Source organism: Ictidomys tridecemlineatus, chromosome 2, assembly GCF_052094955.1.
Source record: "Ictidomys tridecemlineatus isolate mIctTri1 chromosome 2, mIctTri1.hap1, whole genome shotgun sequence".
Lineage (NCBI taxonomy): Eukaryota > Metazoa > Chordata > Mammalia > Rodentia > Sciuridae > Ictidomys > Ictidomys tridecemlineatus.
The window spans coordinates 214,967,052-214,983,751 of NC_135478.1; the positions used below are offsets into that span (position 1 = coordinate 214,967,052).

Consider the following 16,700-nt stretch of genomic DNA (forward strand, 5'->3'; position numbering starts at 1 on the left):
ACTTTTTTTCTTTCTAGGGAAAATTAGTGACATGTAGCCCTATATTCAGAGTTGTTGGGATTTTGAAGGAAAACCCAAGAAACTATACACTTCCCTCATTCACGAGGAGTTCTCTGAGTGAATTCATACTACACTTTGCAACAGGAAGTTGACCAAAGATAGATTCAGGCAATTAAATCCTTCTATTACTATTTATTTATATTTAGGACATAATGATACATATTGGGGCAAGAATGATTCAGCATAGAGTGACACAGCTACATCAATATTTAACAGTTGCACAATTCACAATAGCTGAGCTAAAAAGTCAACATAGGTGCCCATCCACAAATGACTGGATAAACAAATTGTGGTAACTAGGTATGGTAGCAATCCTAGCGGTTTGGGAGGCTGAGGCAGGAGGATCATAAAGCTAGCCACAGCAACTTATGAGGCCCTAGGAAACTTAGTGAGACCCTGTCTTCAAAATAAAAAATTTAAAAAGGGCTGGCAATGTGGCTTAGTTATTAAATACCCCTGGGTTCAACAAATAAATATCTAAAAGAAAAAAATTGTGATATACACACACAATGTAATATTACTCAGCCATGAAGAAGAATGATTTTATGTTATTTTTTGGTAAATGGATGGATCTGGAGATTATTATGCTAAGTGAACTAAGCCAATTCCAAAAAACAAAGGGCAAATATTTTCTTTGAAATGTGGAAGCTGACCCAGGATAAATTGGGGAGGGGATAGATATTCAGTGGATTATAAAGGGTAATGAAGGGAAGGGATGGGGAATAGGAATAGGAAAGACATTGGAAAAAAATCTGACATAACTTTCCTATCTACATATATGAATATACCACAGTGAATCCCACCATCATGTACATCCACAAGACTGGGGCTCTAATTAGAATAAGATATACTTCATGCTTGTATAATCGTATCAAAATGGACTCTACTGCCATGTATAACTAAAATGAACCAATTAAAAAAAACAATTTTAAAAAAGAATGATTCAGCAGAATGATTTGGATTGTTGATACTGCTCTACTAATTAATAAATTGATTTCTATTAAGGGAGTAAATAGTTAAGTATAAAGATATGATAGTAGTGGAAAGAAAAACTTTGAACCTCCATTAGTAACAAAATGTCAAAAATTTCAACCTGATGCGTCTCTCCAAGCAGACTTTTGCATGTGAAAACTACAGAGGATCCCAAGGTTTGGTGGAAAGGAAATTGGCGTTTGGGACATGGACGTGGGAGTAGAGAGCAGGAGCTTGTCACAATCTCTAAGTGTGGCTGCCTGAGAAACAGCACACTACACTTTCCCTCTCTGCAGAGCTGGCTTACATGCCCCCACTGGGATTTCCCCGTTTGGTAGTATCACACACTGGTCTTCTCACTAGGTTGGGATCCTCATGCAAACTGGAACTGTATCTTATTTAGAATAAGTACGTCCTGGACTTCAGAAATGTTGAATTGATTTAATTTTGCTACTATCATGCTTATATTCAGACTCAGGAACATTCTGGATCTGGTCAAAAAATCATGATGTTACTTTCAAATGACCTTCAAGACAACTTGGCCTGATTTTTGAGTTCAGCTGCGAGAAAACAGACCTTGGCAAAGAGCCTGAAGCTCCAGGTTGCTTATAATGTGGGTACTTTTAGAGTGAAAGGATGCAAAACACTCAACAACAGAGATACTCCTAAACTGTTTTAATGCTAAGAAAAATAGAGGGGTGGGAGGTATGGAATGGAAGGAGACATAGGTTTGGCAAGCAAATCCAGAGAAACATATTTGAAACAAAATGAGCCAATTGCTTAAACTGCATTAAGAAATAAAAAGAAGTTTTAAGTGCATAAAAAGGAGTTAGTAAGAGGGAATTATGTTTACTTCCAGTAAATATTAGAACTAAGCAAAAATATGTCTTGGATATTTCCCATTAATTTTTCACAGAGCTACAGGAACAAAGAAAAATCCATGGACAACTGAGTGTCTTGGGTACAGAGCTCATGAAGCAGGGCCTTTGCTGACCTTCTGTAAAAGCAAAGCACTAATATTATACTTGAAAAATTCCAGATGGCTCCATTAACGTCTCAAGGGGATGCATTCCACAGTATATGCAGGCAGTGGGGAAGAACTATCGATTTCAGAGTGTTTTGCAAGGATTAGTCATGTTGAGTTTCTGTGCTGAATGTCTCCCACACGCCTGGATTTGTGGAATTTTAAGACATATGGAGTACCTCAATCCTCACTCAGTATTTCACCTTTCACTGCAACAAGTCACTAAATTATACCACTGAGACATGCACATCATCCATTATTGCTAGAAATGGGCATAAAAAGTTTTACAGAACTTAACTCAAGAGAAAAGAAATATTCTGAAATCAGCAATAGAAGTGGTTATTTTTAAAACTGCGGTTGAACCTCAGGAACATATCATCTTCTTCAAGCTGACAACTGAGACATGCAGGAAAGCCCAGTGCTTATTCTTCCCACCATACCTGAAAGACATGTTTTGCTCTGTCCCAGACGTGGTTCACTTTTTCTCCATGTGATACATAACTTAGACACAGCATCTGACCTCACAATGTAAACCCTTACTAACATTCCCAGCGACAACATAATTTACCATTATCTTCACTACTTTCTTGTTCACAAGTCTGCTATTATAATCTCATAATGTTTATGCTTTGGATGTTTTATTTATTAATTTTAGAATTTTTGTACATTTTTATTTCATTCAAATTCAGCAAAGCAAAACAGAAAACAAAGCAAAAATTTTAGCCTCACACTTAAAATTCTTTCTATTTTATTAAGCCTAAATAGTTATTATTCATCTTTGAATCTTTCAATTCATGTTGATTCAATTTATTACTGGAGAACTCTTTATGTACATCTTTATGCTAACTGACGGAGATATGAAGAACAATTTCAAAGAACTCGTAATCTAGTGAAGAAGAAAAATACATAAGCACATGATCATGGTATAGTGAAAAATGTAATTATCAAACTAAATAAAGAGGTAGCATTTAAAAAGCAAGAACCATCTAAACTGGGCTTTGGGGAATAAATAAGAGCTTGTTAGATAAGAAAGGATTCCAGACAGAAGCAAAAGACATATAAGAAGGAGAACAGATATGAAATTTCATAGTATGTTATCAGATGAATAAGTAACTCAGTATTGCTAAACTGTAAAGGATTTGATAAGGGCTAGGATTAGGTAAGTAAGAGGCAGGGCCATTTCATATCAGGCCCCTAGGGCCATTTTGAGGTGCCCGCCATTTACCTTCTAAGTCAAACAGTGTAAGCAACACATTCTGGTTTGTATTTCTGAATGAGCAGGCTGTGGAGAGTAGTCCATAAAAGAGCAAGAAGACAAATTAAAAGGCAGAAGACAAATTAAAGACCATCATAGCAAAACATCCAAGATAATGAGGCACAATAAAAATCTGTTCTTCAATTCTCTTTGAAACATACAAAAAATAATAGGGAGGAAAAAGACCACCTTGGACTAAACTAGATGTTTATAAACGTAGCCCATCATATGTTAGGAAGATCTATCAAGTATAGAGAAAATGGCACCAAGTTTCAGGGGAAACAAAGAGTTTCAATCTCAGTTGAAGAGACACATGCTAATCACGAATCACAAAACCTATGGTAGAAAGCCCCACTGTGAGCCAGGATGTCCTGTTGGTCAGAAGCTGGACCACACCCTTAAAGAGACTGCAGATGACTGACCTGAAGTCAAAATTTCAGCAACCTGCTAATCCTAATATTCATGCAAGCCAGAAGTTCCAGAAAGAACTCACCCAATGCAAATTTTATGAATAATCCAAAAAGAACTATTGTGATATCTTGAAAAAAATACCACAAGAAGAAAACCAAGTGTAGGCAGAACACACTCAAAAGATGTCAGTATGGAGAGGGTAAAAAGGTAAGAACTGCCAATAAATGTCCATGAAACCTAGAAATGGAAAATGGGGATACAGGGTGAGGTGGTGACCACCTCTAATCCCAGAGACTTGGGAAGCTGAAGCAGAAGGATCACAAGTTCAAGGCAAGCCTGGGAAACTCAGTGAGACCCTGCATCAAAATAACAAAACAGAACAACAACAGCAAAATAAAACTGAAAAAGAGATGGGGTTGTAGCTCAGTGGTAGAAGGTTTTCTTGGTGTGTGCAAACCCTGGATTCCATTCCTAAATCCTTAGGGGGCAGGGGAAAGAAGGAAAAAGAGAAGGAAAGGAGGAATAGAACTTCTGTGAAACAAACTTAAAGAAGAAATGCAATGATTGAGAAACAATTATAAAACTAGGAACTAAAGAGCACACAGAATTTCCCAGTCTTTGAACTAGAAGTTACAATTATCTGCTTGGTAGAAGTCATTATGCTTTTTTCTACTCTGAGTTACTGTTTTTGTAAGTCTTAATTAGAAGATTCTCAGGTCAAAGCTCCCTTCCCAAAGTTAACCCTGCTTTTTAGAATATTGTACCTTTCTCTTTTTTTAAAGATGACATTTCTCAACCTAGGGTGTATACAGAAATTTGAAAAAAAGGGAAGTACTATTTTAGGTAAAGGATTATGTAATTTTTATATTGAAACTAGCATAACCATATTATGAGTTAAAAAATAAAAATTGTTTGAATTCTTAAGGCAATTAACTTTTAAAAAGCTGTGTTTGAAGCAATCAGTTTTAGGCAGTATCTCCAGGTGCCTAAGCAAGGAGTGATTCTTTTCTCTAAAATACTGGGGTTTCCATGGGAAAGTATGAATATCGAAAATTAACTAAATGCAGTTATGACATCTCAGAGTGAGTGGTTTTATTCATTCCATTTCAAGGCATAAGGACACTGAAAAAAAAAATACCGCTTTCTACCAGTGAAGTAGTAATACATAAGCGCAAGGGTGCTATATTTATGAAGGTGAGTCTTTAAAAAGTACTGAACTTCTTTAAAAAGTACTGATTTTCCATGGTTTTTCATCAACACACTTGAAAATGAAATAACAAGCTTTGTGACTGTTTCAGCCTTTACAGACTTTTGTAATGCTTTGCCATAGGTTTGGGATACATGCATTTTCTTGGTAAGTACTATGAAATGCTCTATATTTGTAAATTGGTTCCTAACATGATATCCTTTCTATTTGAATAATACTATCCTAATTCTACTTTTATTTTTAAAAGCATCTATGCAGTATTTTGCTTTTCTTATTTTGAATCTTTAATTCAATAGCACACTTGGCTTTCTTACTTAGTTTTACTTCAAAATGCCTACATCATGGAGATAGATAAGATGTCAATAATTATCCACCTTAGAGTGTGCCCTAATGACACAGGAATGTTAGGGACCTGTGCATGTTGTGTCAATTGTCTTTTGGAGAGAATCATCCACAAACCTCTCACCAGTATTCCCCATCACACATACCTCTACTTACCACTTCTAAAGCATCACCAGGTGGGGAGTCCAGCCAAGGGATGGGACTACCACCTACAGGTAAGTTTGGAATAAACATGCAGGACAAGAGCAAGGGAAGAGTCTGAGACCGAGAGCACAAATTCATATTCTGAAAGTCCTCAGCAGCGGAATATTTCTTCTCTAAGACTAGATAGAGTAGGGAAGTGTGGGACATTAACACTAACTCACAGAACTACCTGGAAGAGCCAAGCCCCTCCATTCCTGGTTATCATCCTGTAGTCATAACATAAAACAAAGGCGGGCTGCCAGGTGAGCCCGGGCTGTGCTTCCTGGACACAGTGCCGGGCACCTGCCAGTCCGTAAACGCTCCTTCTGTTGTCAAGTCCTCGATGGGAATGCAGCAGAGCATCACGCCCACACACTGGAGGCAACTCCACCCAAGGGTTTGGCCAGTTTTCCTCTTAGATGCCTGCTTGCCTCTTTACTTCCAGCTTTCAGAACGACCACAACAGCACACATACCACCAACTATATGTATAGGTGATCCTGCATTCTATTTGTATCTGACCTTTATCAATCCTCAATGTCTTCTCTCTTCTTTCGATCATTTTTTCATTTTCCCCTCTTCTGATCACAGCCCTGAGAATTCCCTGGACTCTTGTCATCCGTGCTTCTTCTTTGGTGGAATCCAGTCTTCTCTTGGCAAACAGCTACCCATCACGTGCCAACACTCTGGTTCCCAAGGAGAACGGCAGGACCATTCAGGCCTGGTCACTTTGCTTCTTGCTGAGACATTATCCTGGTTCTCCATGAAACCCCTGAGAAGTCCCAATTGACCCAGCTGGTTGATCCTTCAAGGTCCATCTTGAGTTGATAGTATTGCTGTGGACACATCATCTTTGCTTTTCCCTCTACTTGACCTTGAAGGAAGGTGATGCTATGCAAATTCAGGTTGTGTCTTAAAACTTCCAAGGGATGAGAATCTTCATTTAAATGAAGTAAGCCCAGGGGTGATTTAATGTGCTCCCATACCATGGCGTAGACTATCATCTCTTGGTAATCGCCTTCCTCCCCAGTGCTTCTTTCAAGGGAATACACTGCCTATCCCTAGAGAACTGGTACACAAGGCCTATGATATCATTTGGGGGACTGGAGGGAGAAATAGATCATGGATCTAAGTGACATCCTTGCCATTATCACTCTGGCCCCAAAGCATCTCTAAAATTAGGTAAAACAGAACCAGAAACCCCTCAGCACTGAGAATCTCCATCAACTACATAATCCTCTCTTTATTTGCTTTTCCTCCCCCTAGTTATGAATATTTCTCTTAAGACAATAAACAAAGCAAGTACAGTAAAAGAGAACAGGCGAGGAGGAGAGTGGAAGAGATGAAAGTCACAGCAAGCACACAGAGAGGCATTGAAGGAGAGAGAAACCCACTGTCTATTCAAGCACTCACAAACCCATTCAGGGAATGTCGCACAGCCTCAGAGGTAGCATTCACCACCATCAGAGGGATCGGGAAGGGAAAAAGCAAGACTGAAGGAAAGAGCCAGAGATGGGCATCGGTATGGAGGTAATAAAACAGATTCCAGATTGCATAGAATAAAGGCTGTTTGGTGAGTTCTTCAATTGAGGTGAATTTCCACTAATTCTCTTTCTTCTCATTTTCTATTCTTTGAGAGTTCCACACATCTACACTGACGACCCTCTAGTGAGCTGAGCTTGAAATATGCTGTTTATTTTTTTTTTCAACAGGCCCTTTTATTTAGGAAATGTTTGGCTTTCAAAAAATAAAATTGCTTCACCATTAACTAGTACACTCTGATTTCTCCTGAATACCCTTCAGCAGCGAGCCGAGAAGCCCTAAAATGCCCTTTGAGTTTGAAATGTTACTGCCACCTACTGTTAATTCCCAAGAACTCCAACAAAATGAGGAGAAAGAAATTTCTTTGAAATCTAGGGGTGAGAAAGATGAGGAGAAATGGGGGAAAGCAGACAGTGGGCACAAGGAGAAATAGATAAAGATGCATTGAAGAAACTAATACTTAACCGGCTATTCCACATGAAAAGTGGACCATCGTATCAGGGGCTCGAATTTTGAAGATGAAATGAAGAATGGTTTTAGCACAGCCTTTGTAATAGATTTGCCATCCTTCTTTCTAAAAATGGAGTGAAGAAGTAGAAAAGACAATTTCTTCTAAAATCCAACCAAAAGAGACATACACACAGTGATTCAGAAAAATTAGAAAACACTGAGCTTTATCTTAGTGACTTGGGGAACGCTGATCATAGGCTCCTATTGAGACATAATCCATTTGAATTTTGTGAATGTGCACTTCTTTTTTTTTTAAAGCTTATTTTGAGGCATGAAGCTCTGGATCATGAAAAAAAAATCATTTGAGGGTCACATTTAGGGCATGCATGTGAAGTATGGAAGAAAAGCCATCTCATATATCCACGATCCAGGATAAGCAGTAGCTATGTTGGGGTACCCTGGTCAGTGAGAAAGGGCTTTCCTCGCAGTTGATAACTTTTTATGAAATCTAAATAAGGACTCTGATCCCAGTTTTAGAAAATGGAAGAAAAAATAGATGGAGTTACAAGCTGCTTTGGCACTTCTCCTGAAGATAACTGTAATATATTCTAGAAGTTTTCCTGCGGACATCTCTTTCCTCCCACCCCTCCACTTCTCAGGAGGGAGTGCTCATGTTCATGACACTGGGGTGGGAAACAGGATCTAAAAGGGGCCTCTCTCCTCTCAACCCTTTTATATTCAAGGACAGGGGAATTTCTCAGTAATGTATCACAAACAACCCGAGACAGTGAGGGAGCCCTGTCTCGGACATGAAAGCAGAGCGACATTGAGAGCAAGCCACGAAGTGTCTCCACAGATGGCCACACTGGGGATAATTCAGCTGATTCATTGCCATGAGTTTCACTCCATTCTGAAGATGAGGGAGAGGTTCAGAGTCCATCACCCCATTTTCAAGGAATTCTAGGGCGGGAGCTATGGCGTGAGATTACCATCCAAGTGAGTCCTGGAGAAAACAGACTGTGTTTGTCATTGTTGTCATGCATGGTGATCAGCAGAAGATCTAGCAAAGGTACAAGAGGGGAAAATGTGATATCCATCTCCCTGGCTTCTAAATAAGTAGTTTTTCCATGGTGTAGATACATCTCACATCCTGTTCTCTTGAAGTTTGTGGATATCAGAGGGGCCTCAGGAAGTTCTATAGTCTATGTGACCCTCCCATATCACCATTTCTAGTGGCAACCCAGGCATCTCTCTCACATCTCTGACCCCGCATCAGAAGGTTACTGCACAACACCACAGCAATAAGGGCTATTTCTGGAAGGATTTCAAAATGCTCAAAATTAAACCCATTCAGTCACATTATTCATCAAAGGCAGAAACACTGAGAAAATAAGAATTTTGGTATAAATTTGAGAAAGCAGCACTGGACTGACCTGTTGTTTTGGAGATGAGTGTGAGAAAGTAAGAAGGATGTCAGAAGGCAGAGAGCAGAAATCACTGGATGCTGAGGAAATAGGACAAGTGGGACTGAAGGCAAAGGACAGGACACAGAAGCCCATGAGGACCACCTGGCTCTCCTGGCACTTCCTCACCTGCATCTCTTCTCTGTGGAGGTGGGGAGGACGGAAAGAGGTCGGGGGGAGTCAGATTCCTCAGTGACATTCGGAAAAAGGGCAGGAGGAGGGCAGCCTTCGAAGGGTTTACCCTATGCACAGTGTTCAGAAGACAGGATTTATATGCAGAGATACTTCACCTCACAAGTAAATGTGCCCACATCACATGTGGAAGAAACTATGGCCCCTCTCTGATAGTAAGAATTAAAAATAAATCCTCAGCTCAGATCCTGACGGGCACTTCTCTGTTTCCTCCTGTTGCACAAACATGCTATGGAAACCCAGGGACTTGGGAGACATCTGAGGCACCTGCACCCCACAGAGTGGGGACCAGAGGAAGAGCAACCCGACAGTTGGCTTAATCTTGGAAATTTATTCCCTTCCAGCCAAGAGGGAGAAAAAAAAAAATCACACTTCGCGTCTGCAGAGACTTTTCTGACAGTGAGGACATTTTCCCAGAATACTCCAGGAGATTATGATTAGTCTTGACTAAGTTTTAACCCCAGTCCTTAGAAGAAGTGAGCACTTGAGAAGAGAAAGGCCATCATCTTGTAGATCTCCCCTGACATCATTTTCAATGTGACAGTACAGATATCATCCATCTCAGCCTGTATCCCAACTCCATTTATCACACTGATGAAGGTCAATGTCAAGAGGTGACCACTGGGCTCTTAAGAAAGAGCTAGTGATTGGATTAGGGAAAGAAGGACCAACCACAAAAATAAATGGCTAAGGGATGCTGCCACCAGCAGAGAGCTGCACCCGGGGGACACAGGATAGGTGTGCATACGAGCCCCACTTCTAACACAGCCACTGCATACAGCTGTCTCTACATTGGCTTAAAACACTCTTGCTTCTGAGTGCAGGGGGAGAGAGTTGTCATTTTCCCAGATTTAGATGATGCTGAAGTGGCTTGTCACAAAAGGCTCTGTCACCTTCTTGCCAGCTTTTCTTAAGGCCCTAAAGCAGAATGGTATTATTGGAAAGAGAAAAATCCTTTGTTTTGCTTTTAAAGCAGATTCTGGATAATCCCTGAAAGTCCCTACCTCCTCTTCCCAGCCCACTTGGCATCCCAAGAAGGGCCAGCTTTTATGTCCATGTTGACGCTGTACTTGCTGCTGCTCTGGCTTTGCTTTATCTCTTTTTGTTGGAAATTTCTAGGAAGTTCTAGGATTCTGTTCCGTGCAGGAACTTTTGATAGTTTCTACTGTTTCCCATGTGCCAAGTGACCTCCCTCTCCTCTCAGAGAATATTTACAACCTCTTCGAGGACTAGATTACACTGACATAACCCAGAGCGTCCACGGATGGCATGGTCTCCTTGATATGCCCTTCCTGTCCTCCCTATCTTACTGCTGAGCCTATCCAAAATGCCTGTAACATCCTGTGCCCATCAGAATTACCTCCTACTTTCTCACCGGTGAAACACCAGCATCCCTCAGGGGTTCAACTGGATCATTATTATTTTGACATATAATATCCCTGCATCAAATACATTTATATTAAAGTTTGAAATACAAAAATGCATTCCATAGCCTAGTATACATACTCAACATTTAACATGTTGTTTTGTTACAATTGCTATGTGGTTAGCACTGGTTTTATTGTAGCAATGCAAATAGACAACTAATTATTTTGGTTTGAGAGAGTACACTTTTTCTAACATCCAACATTCATCCGTTCATCCAAATAGACTTACTGAATACCTGGTATTCCATCTATAGTGTGATGTAGGGGGTGCAGGGCGCAATGCATAGCTTGGAACTCATATGCTTTAAAGAAGGATCCAATCAATTTTCCCACACATCCCCAATATTCCTTAAGTATGAGGAGGTAAGAATGCCAACTTTTAAAACTGAAAAAGGGAGAGCCACTTAACAGTAATCATATATCTCCTGGTGTTGTCATCATTGCCCAAACTTGGAACTCATAAAAATGGAAGACCAGGATTTCCTAGCATCACTTTTAAAAAAAAAAATGCATGTTTACTATTAAAGCACAGGGATCCTAGCAAGAATTTTACTTTTCTTCCACTGTCAGTCAAAACAAGATATGGTGCATAGGATACTCAACTCTCTGTTTCACTAACTGAACTTGGAAATGTGACTCCATTTCCCCTGAGTAGCTTAGGGCCTCCATAATGCATTACTCTTTGAGGAGCACTTATAAAAATAACAATGCGAAATATCTTATTAAATAATTTGCATACATAGGGGAAGACTATTATTGTGTGTTGGGCTAAACAGAGGGAGTACCAGCTTGAGGAAAGGCAAGGAGAAAATGAAGAGGAAAGGAAAATCGTGTTGGCTATCCTGTGTGTTTTTCCACTGAAATGATTATCCAAGGCGAGCAAGATTTAGACCAGTCAAAGGTGAAGCAGGGATAGGACCCAGCTATCTTGGTGAAACACATGCCAGGAACTCCCCTGTTCTGACAGCACTGATTTCATCTCTAAGACACATCCCAGCAAAACCTGCATCCCACTAAGAAGATTAATTTTCTCCCTCTTATCTGATTGTGATGCTCAAAGGATATTTCCACAGTCCAAGTCATCACCCAGTAATCTGTCTTCCTGTTGAGAACCCAGAGCTTTGACAGTAAGCAAAACCACCCTTTTTATTATTAGGATCAGGTCATAACCCAATGTCCTCAGGAGAAATTGGGGAAAGAAAATTGTTGAGAGCCGGAGGGAGATGAGGCTATTACTCCTATGCTCAGCCCAGAACATCTGAGTTTTTAGAAGTAGGGAGGATTCAAGGCTATCTTCTTGATACAGTGATTCAGAATTGTAGAATGCACTAAAAAGTTCAGTTTTTCAGTTTGAAATAATATTAGGTGCTTTGGGTATCTCCAGATAATTTCTCACTTATATAGATTTCCTCAAGCACCTTCAGGTAGAGTGATGCTAAACTATCATCGACTGTTTTCAGTGATCTGAGGGACATTTCCTGATAAGGGAAAGGAGATACTTATGTGTTCACATATAAAGGTTGAGTAAAATATGCATTGGGTCCTTAAAAAGCCTATTTTTTCCCTTTGAGGTTATTTTAATGAATTCTTTAAATACTCACCCTTTTCATACAAAAAGTTTTAAAAGTGGATTGGAAGAAAACAAGTTCTACTTTATCTTGTTTCCAAAACACTCTTTGAAAATATCCATTTTAGCACTTGTCAGCAGAAACTACAATAATTGGTTTATAGACTAGTTCCCTTTGGATATAAGCTCTTTAAAAGGCAATAACTGCTTTTATTCAGGTTCATATCTTCAGCAACCCACAGACACTGGAGTTACCCAATACTGATTTATTCAATAAACAATTGACTGAAGAGTGCAACTGGTTTCTTAGAACTGAAACAAAATCATAAATGAAACCTCATACCTTATAGTTCTGTCTTGGGTAACATTATCTCTTGTTTGAGAGACTCACTCTGCTAATCATAGCAATCCATCAGCCCTGCTCAGCCGATTAGGTCCCAGATACCTGCCTAGACACACGTCTGGATCGACTGTCTGCCCCAGGGTTCTTCACTGCACTATCTCCCTATTGTCTTAGTCCAGTGGCAAAATGCTCTATTTTTATTTGTATGACAATCCTTCATTGTATTCTTCAGGCTTAGGACTTAGGGATATCAAGAAAAGTACGCATCTTTCAGGCAATTTTGGAGTTTTTCATAAACCACAAAATGTAAGAACTGTAAAAAAGTTATTCTACTCAGAAAGTGAAGCAGTATCTCCCAGCCTTTTGCCTGCCCAACTTTAACCCACCTGACTTACAAGTCAGTCTGCCCTTTTCTCAAAGAGAATTTGGAAAGAATACACCACGCTTTCATTCCGTGTCTATTTTCTTATCTCATGGACCCTAAAGTCACAGAAGATGGTAAAGTTCTTCCTTAGAAGACAAAAAGAGATTTTCTTCCTTAGAGACAAAAGAGATTTTGTCTGCTAAAATTTAATTCCCTCCTCATTCATCATCTGTCAAAATGAAATACAGTCTTGTCACAAACAGTGGTGGTACAATTAATGATAAGAGAAAAACATGCTTTCAAAATCATGTTATTTTAAATAGAACTTTCTTAGGCATGAAAACATTTTTTAAAAAAAATTCATTGTGGTCCTAGCAATAAAATATAAGTTAAGCAGCTCCCACCAATTCATTTCAAAATTGGTTCTTAAAGATTGCCCTTTGCTCTGCTCACAAGTTTGGAAGACCTCAGGTATTGTACATCCTTCTTTGGACTTCCAGTCTCTCTTGAAGGACCTGTGTGTTAGCTGTTGAGTATGAGGCATCTTCCTTAAAAATAATAATGCTTTCAAGTATAAGCAACAGCCATGCCACCAGTTACAGTAATGATAGAAATGTAATTCATCCTTAATTCCCTCTCACTCACCCTAAAGCAGGAGAGGAGATGATTTGTCTAAGAATTCAAATATTAAAACCCTAAGAAGACCCAGAGGAGACTGAGGGAATGGTCCATCAGCATGTGGATGAGTAAGGGCAGCTGGGTGGCCATGTGACACTGAGAAAGACTGGACTGGGAAAGGCAGCAAAGGTGCCTTCCATGCAATTAAAAAAAAAAAAAAGTCTTAGAAATTTGTCTCCCTGTTTCCATTTTCCAAGAATCAATTTTTAAAATTTTGATTTTTTGGTTAGTCATTTATTTCACTGACTTTCTACTCCTTGCCACTCATTTCTCTCTTTATATCTTTCTCCCCTTGTGTTTCTTCATTCCTGACTCTGGGATTCTTCAATCAAATCGAAGGCTCTGTTTATTTGTCTGCAATAGTTTTTGCCTTGATAAATAAATCTGGGGTCATGACTCATTCTGGGAATGCCACTTCAGCCATGACCTGAAGATTCTGGTAAATCATTTGTTCAGTACTAAGAATTTAAAGTGTCCCATTTGATTTCTTCTTAGAGACTGGGTTGAAGATGTTAGAACTGAACTTCTCCTATCTCCAAGTTGACTGAGGCTTTAAGTCTGAAAGTAGCAGATGTCAATTGTGTTAAGAAAATTCTTCAGGCTAAATATATATAAATGTTGTTAAATATACTCCTGCTGGGAAGGTAAATTTTGCAATATTAAATACATTTGATCTGCATGTTTACTGTGCAACACAGAAGGGCATATATACTGTGCAACACAGAAGGGCATATGCAGCAGGCTGCTGGCTGCATTGTTTAAAATAATAAAATATTAGATGTAAACACAAAAATGGAGAAACAGATTATGACATATTTGTGCTTTAAAATTCTACACGGAATAAAATAATTTACAACCTACATATCAACATGAATGAACTTCAAAAATATGATGCTGAATAAAGTAGAAAGTTCCAAAATGTATACACTGTGTGACACAGGTGATGAAAATTTTTTTAAATGTAATACAAAAAAAGCCATAAAAATTATGTATTTTTGTACTCTTCTACATTGTCTGTGGATTAATAGAAGGACAATGCAAATATAGCAATGATGAATCAGGGTGGTCAGTGTATGAGTGCCTTTATATAATAACTTTATGCTTATATTGGTGTATATTTGATATGCTTTAATGCTTTTTATTTTTATTCATTTTATTATTTTTTGTAGTGCTGGGGATTGAACCCAGGGCCTATGCATGTGAGGCATTCACTCTACCAACTGAGCTATGGTCCAGCCTTATTTAATGCTTTTTAAATAGAAGTCTTAAACCATAAATTTTCATATCAATCTCTTTTTTAAAACAACAAAGAATTTTTTTTCTTCCTTCAAAATTCGTTTTCAGTTATATTTACTTTATGGTAAGTTTGCAGTTAAATATTTAATGTGCAAACAATGTACTACTATTATTGTAGGATTTTTTTCCTCTATAAATGTTAAAAGGAAATAGAAACCAAAGTAAATCTTTCTGAGGCAGTGAGACTTGCGGCTGGGCAAGCTGCCCTTGCATGGTCCCTTTGGGAAGGCAAAATACTAGTGGAAAAGCATGATGTCATTTGAGCCAAACTGACCTCATTCAAATTGCACTTGCTCTCGGGTGACTAAATTAAATATTTTACCCTCTATGAGCCTCAATTTACTCATATGTTAGGCAAGGGCTAAATTTAAAAGTCGTTGAAAGAATTAAAGATAATTTCATTATGGTGAAAAGCCAGCAGGATGTATTCCATAACAGTAGCTATTATAACATGAGGTATCTCCATAGCTCTACTTATCTGTCTATATCAGAGATGATCTCCAAACAGACAAAAAGAGGTTCCTCCTATGGAAGTAAAGGACATACTAATAACAAAGCAAAGTTAAGAGTCAGTGCACATATGCTGGTAAAGTACTTAGTTTAGTTTTGACCTCTTTTTTTAGAAAATGTAAATTCAAACAACCATTTATGTGTGTATAGATCTTCAGTGAGTCTGAGATGGAGACTGAGCCCAAGATGATGGCCTGTTTGTTCTGCTGAGTGTGTGGAGACTGCATGTGAATGCTTCACTGTGACTCCCGAAAATCGTCAGCTATCAATTAAAGATCCACAAAAAATTTAAGAGAAATTCCTAAAAGGATAATATTGGGTCCTGCATATGCAGGGATCCATGGATACAACCTACTGAGGATAAAAATATTTGAAAATATATGTGAACTAAATATGTACAGTCTTTTTTATTTTTCTTGTCAGGATTTCTCAAACAATACAGTGTAACAATTTATATAGCATCTACATTGTATTAGGTATTATAGGAAATCTAGAGGTGAGCTATATGCAAACACAGCACCATTTCACATAAGGGCCTAGACCATCCACAGATTTGGGTAACTGTGGTAGGTCCTGGAACCCATCCCAAGTGACACGAAGGGCCAATTGTATAACCTAAATAAAAAAAAAAAATCAACATTGATTTAGACATGGTGTTTTAAAAACTTGGGCTACCATGTTCAGTGGAACATTGGTTTGTGATTTGGGGAAAAACATTTACTACTTTAGAAGTAATTCCTTCATATATCCATGTACATCAATATGTCCTATATAGAAAAATCAGGGCATAGAAAACTAGATTGAGATCATATTCCATTTTTTTTTTTTGGAAACTGTACACTAAAACATTCAGCTGTTTTGTATGGGCTTGATTTCTATTTCTGCAGCTAATTAAACTCTAATTTTCCAATAAGTCCGCTCACAGATAGACGACCACTTTTTTTAAAAGCTATTCATGGGTGGCTGACGAGCCCTGCTTCTCAAGCCCTAATTCTGTATAAAAACAAAGTGGAGAAACACCCTGAATTGTAAGCAATCAAAATGCCATCGGAACCAACAACATGTTTAATTAAAAAAGAAAATCTATACTAATTCATTATTTTCCCTTTACTCCCCTTCACATAAGAAAATAGGAGATAATACCAAGGAGTAATTAAAATGAAGTCTCTTTCTGCCCTTGGGGTGTCTGAGTAGAACCTTTGCCAATAAAATAATTAGCTTCGGATTTCTCATTTTTCTCTCCTTTGTCATGCTGAAATTGCTTCCGGGTCCTCTTTTAGAAACAATGCACTGTCTTCCCCCTTCAGTTAACCCTGGGCTCCTAAGAATCTTAGCCATCTTGTTTTTCTGTCAAAAGGTGAGATTGGGTGTGACAAGGCCATGGTCACTATTTGATGAGCACCCCAAGAGGACTG

The 16,700-nt window shown here is 38.6% G+C and overlaps 1 protein-coding gene across 12 annotated transcripts in view; it reads right to left on the bottom strand.

Moving 5' to 3' along the window:
* The window catches only part of Dgki (diacylglycerol kinase iota), a 425,847-nt gene that overhangs the window by 41,933 nt on the left and 367,214 nt on the right, over positions 1-16,700 (bottom strand). The gene's annotated exons all lie outside the window — the stretch shown is intronic.